This window comes from Ursus arctos, unplaced genomic scaffold (genome assembly GCF_023065955.2).
Source record: "Ursus arctos isolate Adak ecotype North America unplaced genomic scaffold, UrsArc2.0 scaffold_4, whole genome shotgun sequence".
In the NCBI taxonomy this organism is placed as follows: domain Eukaryota; kingdom Metazoa; phylum Chordata; class Mammalia; order Carnivora; family Ursidae; genus Ursus; species Ursus arctos.
In genome coordinates this window covers 93787067-93795379 of record NW_026623056.1, presented here as the reverse complement: position 1 = coordinate 93795379, position 8313 = coordinate 93787067, and positions in this window count along the sequence as shown.

Genomic DNA, 8313 nt, shown 5'->3' with positions numbered 1-8313 from the left:
AGAGCCAGGAATCTGAAAACAGCTCTACAGAAAACTCCACATTGAGACACAAAGAGAAGACAGAAGGGTGTGGAAGATAGAGCTGTGCTCTCAGAAGCAGAAGAACTCTTTGAAGAAAAATGGCTGAAATTTTTCCAAAATTAATGACAGGCACCAAACCATAGATCAAAGCTCAGAGAACATGCATCAGGATAAATGCTCAAAAAAAAAAAAAAAAGTAAAACAAACAAACAAACAAAACAAAACAAAACAAAAATTCCATATGCATGACATATTCAAGCTGCTGGGGAAAAAGACATAGAAAAAATCTCTAAGGCAACCAGAGTACAAACACAGAAACATTATGTGCAGAGAAGCAAAGATAAGAATTATGGCACAATTCTCTTCAGAAACTGTGTAAACTGGATGACAATAGCCCGAAAGAGACAAAAAGTGTTGATTCAATAGTCTATATCAGTGAAAATATATGTTAAAAATTAAGGATTAAAAAAAAGACTATCTCAGACCAACAAGGAAATTTATTGCTGGCAAACTGTAAGAAATGATAACTATGTTCATCAATCAGAAAGAATGGTATCAGTCCCCTACTGGATCTTCAGGATGAAAGGAACAGCACCAGAAATGGAAGAAACGAAGATAAGATAAAGATAAACCTTTTTCTCCCTTTGTTTGTAATTGCTATAAATGGTAGCTGCTATCTACAGGAACGACAGTGACCATGTATTGCGTTGAGGGCAGACATAAAAATGAAACGTATAATACTATCATGAAGGATGGGAGGAAGGGATTGGAAGAATATTGTTTGTAAGCTCCCTACACTACATATGAGGTAGGTCTAATACTATTTAAAGGTAATTAAATTACTCAGAGTAATTTAAGTAACTTAAGATTTATATTATAAACCCTAGGGCAAACACTAAAAAAATTGTAAAGCAGTGTAAGTAATAAATCAAGAGGACATAAAACAAAATGATTTTTAAAAGTGCTCAATTGGGTGCCTGGGGGGCTCATTTGGTTAAGTATCTGCCTTCTGCTCAGGTCATGATCCTGGGGTCCTGGGATTGAGTCCCGCATAAGCCTCCCTGCTCAGCTCCCTCCCACTCCCCCTGCTTGTGCTCTCTCTTTCTGTCGAATAAGTAAATAAAATCTTTTTAAAAAAGTGCTCAATTAACCAAAAGAAGGCAGAAAAAGAGTAAAAAAAAAAAGAGAGAAAGAAAAAAAGAAACAAAAACAGATGGAACAAATAGAAGACACCAAGCAAAATTATGATTTTAATCCAATCTTATGAATAATCACATTAAATGTGAATGGTCTAAATGCACTAGTTAAAAGGTAAGGATGGTCTGATTGGATTAAAAAAAAAAAGCAAGACTCAACTATATTATGTCTGTAAGAAATCCACATTAAATATAAAACATATAGATTTAAAGTGTAAAGATGAAAAGAGATACACCACTCAATCACTGGCCAAAAGAAAACCCGAGTAGCTAACTTGACAGCAGACAGACTTTTTTTTTTTTTAAAGATTTATTTATTTGACAGAGACAGCCAGCGAGAGAGGGAACACAAGCAGGGGGAGTGGGAGAGGAAGAAGCAGGCTTCCAGCGGAGGAGCCTGATGTGGGGCTCGATCCCATAACGCCGGGATCATGCCCTGAGCCGAAAGCAGACGCTTAACGACTGTGCTACCCAGGCGCCCTCCAGCAGACAGACTTTTGAGGAAGAAATATTATTACACATCAAGAAGGACATTACGTAATGTAGCGTTAATTCTCCAAGAGGACACAACAGTCATACATGAAGATACAGCTAAACAACAGGCCTCAAACTATATGAAGCAGAAACTGACTAGACCGAAAGGAGAAATAGATCCCAAATTACAGTTGAGCATTCAGGGCTCTACTCTTAGTAATTGTTAAAACCAGTGGACCACAACATAAATAAGGGCCCAGAAGACATGAATGTCATCAGCTACCTGGACCTCATCGGCATCTGTAGACCACTCCGCCCACCAGGGAACAAGAAGAAGAATATACTCGTCTCACGTGCACCTCGATATCACCAGGATACGCTTTTTTCTGAGCCACAAGATCTATCTCAGCAAACTGAAAAGAATATAAATCCTAAAGTGTGCTTTCAAGTCATGACAGAATGAGAAATCAAAAAGATATCCGTCCTAAAATATTTAGGAATCTTAACACAATTCTAAGTAAGCCAAAGGTCAAAGAGACATCTGACGGAAATACAAAAACATTTCAAATTAATTAAAAACGAAAATACAACATCTCAAAATTTGTGGAAAGAGGCTGAAGCAGTGCTTAGTAGGAAATTGATAGCACTAAATACCCGTATTTAAAAAAGAAGAAAGATCTCGAAGAAAAGATCTCAGCTTCCATCATACAAAACTGGGGGCTGGGGAAGGGGGTGCAATTAAGCACAGAGGAAGGAGAAGAAAGGGAATAATACAGACCAGAACAGAAAAAAACGCAATGAAAATTACTGAAACCAAAATCTGGCTGTTTTTTGTTTGTTTTGGTTTGCTTTGGTTTGGTTTTCAAGCTCTGGCCAGACTGATCATGAGGAAAAGAGTCCTGAGGTCACTCACCAACGCCAAGAATGAAAGCATGGACATCACTACAGATCCTGCAGCTTTTCAGAAGTAATGAAGGAACGTCACAAACAATCGAGTTTTATGCTAATCTGCTCTGTAGCTTAGACAAAATACACAAATTCCTTGAAAGACACAGATTGTCTGCCCTGATACAAAAAGAAATTTTAAAAGTCCAAATGGCTCTATATCTGTTGAAGAGATGGAACCCATAACTAAAAGCCTTCCTGGAAAACAAACCCCTAACCAAATAGTTTTGTTGGTGAATATTTTAAAATATTTAGTGAAGAAATAACTGCCAGCCTGCTTAAGCTTTTTCAGAAAATGGAGAAGGGAACAGTTGCAGTTTTTTTTTTTTTCATGAGGCCTGTATTACCCTGGTGCCAAAGACACCACCAGAAAAGAAAACTGCGGACTTCATGAGCAGTATGCAGAAATTTTTAATAAAATGTTAGCAAATAAAACTTGGTAATATGTAAAAAAGATAGTTCATCATGACCATGTAGGACTGATTGCTGGAATGCAAGGCTGGCTTAACATTAACAATCCAGTGTAGGGGCGCCTGGGTGGCTCAGTCCATGACACGTCTGCCTTCAGCTCAGGTCACGATCCCAGGATCCTGCGTTCAAGTCCCGCATCGGGCTCCCTGCTCAGCGGGGAGCCTGCTTCTCCCTCTGCCGCTCCCCCTGTTTGTGCTTTCTCTCTCTGTCAAATAAATAAATAAAATCTTTTTTAATATATCCAATGTAATTCACTGTATTAATAGAAAAATGGAGAAAAATCATAGGAACATCTCCCCAAATGCAGAAAATGAATATGACAAATTAAATACCCATTCTAGAAATAGAAAGGAACTCCTCAGCCTGATAAGGGACATCTACAAAAAGCTTCCTGATAACACTGTACTTCATGTTGAAAAACTGAATGCTTTCTCCCTACAATAAAGAACACAACAAAACAGAAAAAACGTTGTTATTCAATATTATTCTGGAAATCGTAGACAAGAAAGTCTTTAGCTGAGAAAGAGATGAAGAATGTACAGATTGGAAAGGAGGAAATAAAAATGCCTATTAGCATATGAGATGATCATTTATAGGAAGTCCTAAGGAATCTACCTATAAGCTATCAGAATTAATAAGGGGGTGTAGCAAGGTTGTAAGATGTAAGGACAATACAAAAAATTGATTTATTTCTATATACTAGCAATGAACTATTGGAAATTGAAATTTGAAATAATACTTAAACCAGGGATGAATGTAATAAAATCTATGCAAGATTTGTGTGCTAAACACTATAAAACACCACTGAGAGATGTTAAAGGAGTTCTGAATATAAAGTTAGTTATGCCATGTGTTTGTATCAGAAGACTCAATATTGTTAAGATGCCAGTTCTCCCTAAAGCGACCTATAAGTATAACATGATACCAAGATGAAACCCACCAGTGTTTTTGGTAATATTAGCAAGCTGCTCTTAAAATTTATATAAAAATGCAAAGGTCCAAGAATAGTCAAAAGAATGTTGAAAAGAAAAACTAGTTGGAAAACGTACCCTACCTGATTTTGATAATTTATTATAAAGCTACAGTAATTAAAACGGTGCAGTATTAGCCAAAGGATACATATATAGATCAATAGATCTGAACAGAAAATCAAAAAATAGACCCGTGTGTATATGGTCAATGAATTTCAGCAGAGGCGCCTGATACTCTATATTCCCCTTCCCTGTCAAGTGGCAGCTCAGATGTGAAAGAGCAAGACCCATGGGGATGGGTAAAGCCATCCTGGCTTAAAAGCTCCATTTCCCAAATACAGCTCAGGAAAGATTGGCACAACATCCAGCAAGAAGTATGCCCAGTTACGGGATTTGCTTTGAGAGGAGTTCAAATCAATGGCACGCCCACCGGGTATTTCTAGAGCATGCACAGACCGGCGAGTCCAGGTGCAGTGTGCCAATCGTTGGTCATTTTTATCATCAGCATTGTCCCCGTGTGATGTTCCGCCTTTATCAGATTTCCAGAGGAACAGACCTAGAAAGCTAAACCGATATCAAGCCCGTCCACAGAGATGATAAAGGAGTGTGCCAATCCTTTACTCACCCACCAGAATTGGCTGAATAGAGCAGGACAGACAATACCGTGTTTCAGAGAAGATAAGCAACTGGAGTGTTCATTACACCGCTGGTGGGAGCATAAGCCTGCCAATCACTTTTAAAAACTAGCTGTATCAAGTCAAGTGAAACTTGCACATATCCTGATCCAGCAGCTCCTCTGCTGAGAATATACCCAACAAATACAGTTGCATATGTTCCCTAGAAGACATGCCAGAGTGTCCTAATAGCGAAAACTGGACACAACCCAAATGTCCATCAATAGTTGTATTAAATTAACACAATAAGATACTATTCAGCAATGATGAATAGGCGGTGTGCAACAACGTGGATGAAACTCAGAAATACTACTGTTTTATGGAAGAAGCCAGACATAAATGAGTACGTATTTTAAGATTCCACGTACACTAAGTTCTTACTGTTTCATGGTCTATAATATTACAAGTCATTATGGATCCTAAGAACATTGAGACATTTTCCAATTCATTACACAAGAGGAGTGTAACCCCCAGAATTACATCAGACAAAGACGGTGCAGGTGTCACACACTTGCTAACGACCCGCCCCCTTACACATACAGAAGCATCGAGTGTGCCCGAGGAAATCCACCTGTGCACTTGCTGAACGTTAGCCTGTCTCGGGAATATAAGGGCGGGTCACTGTCAGAACATCTGATGCTGCAGGAGCCCGCTTTGTAGGTCAAAAGACAAACGCCAAGGGATTATGTACACAAATTCCATGGTGTTTAATACAATTCGATACTTGATGATAAAACTTTTTGGATATCTTTAGACATCTAACATTAATTTTGAAATATTATACATTCCTTTTAAAATGAGCAAGAAGAAGATGATAAAAATTTGATAAGAATAAACATTAAATTGTTCTTGTGATAGGTCAAGGAAAGAAATTAAGACTAAATACTGGAACTGAGCATTTGCAGACGACAGCATTGCTCATTTAGGAATTGCAGGATCAGTCAGAACACTGCAGACACATCAGAATAAATAAAAGTTGAGAACGGTAGTCAGAGACAAGGTAAACAATAGTTTTCTTACAAATGAATAATAAATTTTAATATGATGGGAAAATGTGTTAAAATAGTGACAAAACACATGAAATGTCTAACAGTGAACGTAGTAGGATGTGCATACAACTTGATGAAAATGAGTTAAACTTGTATCAGGGGATTGAAAAGGAGACCTTCATAAATGTGAGGCCCCTCCCCATTCTGGAAATAGTAAAGCCTAATGGTTGAGAGAAGACCTTCCAATGTCAGAGAGAGGATTAAGCACCACATGGGGACCCAGGTCGGCCAGCTCAGGAGCACACCCTGTGAACACCCCCCTCCCCCACCCACACACGCACACTCCCCCTCCTGACCCTGCATCACAGTGTAAAGTGTTTGCACTTTACCTTTCATTTCAGGCCCTGTGTGCAGGGGAACCAGCCAGGACAGCCAACAAATTCATGGCTAAGGGTTCACACCAAGGGCCAGGAGAATGGACAGGCAAGAGTGCACCCTCTTAGCCAACTGGCCCACACCTGCTCTCCAGTGTGGACCTTGGCAAGCATTATCCATGAAATGGTGGCAACAACATGGTTTGCAGAATGCCATCATCCTCTTGGCACTCCCTGTCTTGGGGAATGGTGCCCCGCCCAGTCCAGTTATGTGGGACCCTCTGTGTCACCCTTCTCTCTTCCCTGCATCCCACTCAGCTCTATCTATCGTGTCTCTTGAGTGCATATGCATCTCAATCTCTACCACTATCACTCTAGTCTGAAGAAGAGTGGTCACAAAGCCATTCCATGCTCTCTTTCCTATTCCAATCTGTCCTCCACCCTGAAAACAAAAGGACAATTTCGCTGCTACTAGAGAGCCAATGGTGGCTTCATCACCCTTATGGTTTGGTGCAATGGCCTGCAGACCGTGGCTGCTGGGCCCTGCCTCTTTCTCCAGCTTCATCTTGAACCTCCCTTCATCCATCTCCTGCTTGATTTCCACTCCTCATTCTGGCCATGCTCCCTCCCACTCTGCGCCTTCGTTCATGCTGTTCCCTGTGCTAGGATGCCTATCCTCTTCTTTCATGAGTTTAGTGTTCTGGGTCCTCAGGCCCATCCGTGGAGCCCTCTTGTTCCCTCATGGCACCATAATCCCGTCCTGACTTGGATGTGGACCCCCGTATCCCCAGTGCCTGGCACAGGCCAGCCCGTCTTGGCTGCTCCGTGGCAGGGAGGTCCTTCTTGTCTTCTCTCTGTGGCCCTTCATGCACCTGGATTTTACTCCTGAGTTGTAGATTCTAGAAAACTCAAAGACAGTTGTTTAGTCACAGTTCTCTCACGTTTGGCGATGTGCGCCGGTTGCCTTAATATCTGAGTGCCAACGTGGCTCAGCGTTGGGTGTGCGCTAAGTGTATTTACGATCCGGCCTTGGTGGCGCGCCTTCCTTGTTACTGTGTGCCTTCAGCGTGCCAGCCTCCGGAAGCTCCCGGAGATTTCCAAAAGCACAGCCTCTCGTTGAGAGCTTTATTGCAGAGACGGGTATCACCACGTCCCTGCATGTCCGCCTGCGTCTGTGCTCCTGAGACAGTGGAGACGCGTGGGCTTCAGTTCAGCCTCTCCCTGGGACTTTCATCCCCGTGCAGAGAGCCGTCCCCTGGCAGCAGCCCGGTTCAGACGGCGTCACACCCGCGCTCAGTAACGTAGGTCTGGCCCAGAGGCGGTGGGGTGGGGAGGAAGACACCACCCAGGGTCATGAGGAATGGGGCGCTGACTCACCTTTTACCTGAGGGCCTGGCTGTCTGGCTGACAGCTTTATGCAACACACAACAACCAGAAGCGTGTGCGAGAGAGGAGTCAATGCAAGTAAGGAGCAGGGCCCGCGGGTCTCCATTCTTCTGACTCTGTCTGTGTCTGAGCACCGTGCCCACCGGGCTTCACGGGCTCCTGTCTTTAAGAATTTAACCAAACGTGGGGACCGGTCCTCTCCCCCTTCGGCGGGACTCAGGGTGAGGGCGAGGAGCTGGATGCCCTGTGCGGCTTAGGCCGGGCCCACACCTCCCCTCTTTCTCCACTCAGCGGCCCCCCGACCCAGGTGGCCACAACCTTCCTTGCTGCAGAGATCCCTGTCTGGGTGCAGGGGCCCTGGCTCTGCACGGACAGCTCAGATGTCATGTCTGTCCAGCAGCTTCGGGGAACCCCCACAGGTGAGGAGTGACAGCTGAGGACAGGAACACTCTGCAGCCAAGGGCGGTGGGGCCTGCCGCTCACGGGTTCAGGCGCTCCTGGAGGATCCCTGCCCTGACTCTGGGACTCACCCGGTCTGTGACGTAGCAAAGTCTCTTAACCTCTCTGTGCTGAGTCTCACTGGGGACGAGGGGAACAAAGGATGTCTGCTGGGGCTCTGGAGAAGACCGGGCAATTCCGTGGGCAGACAGAGGTGGCCACTGATCAGCCCCACCAGTCAGCAAGGTGACGCCAGCCACGACCCCAGGGAGACACCCTGCACACCTGTTAGAATGGCTAATGGCTAAAGACCGACCACACCCAGTGTTAGTGAGGGTGTGGAGGAACCCAGACTCTTGCTACTAATCATGGAG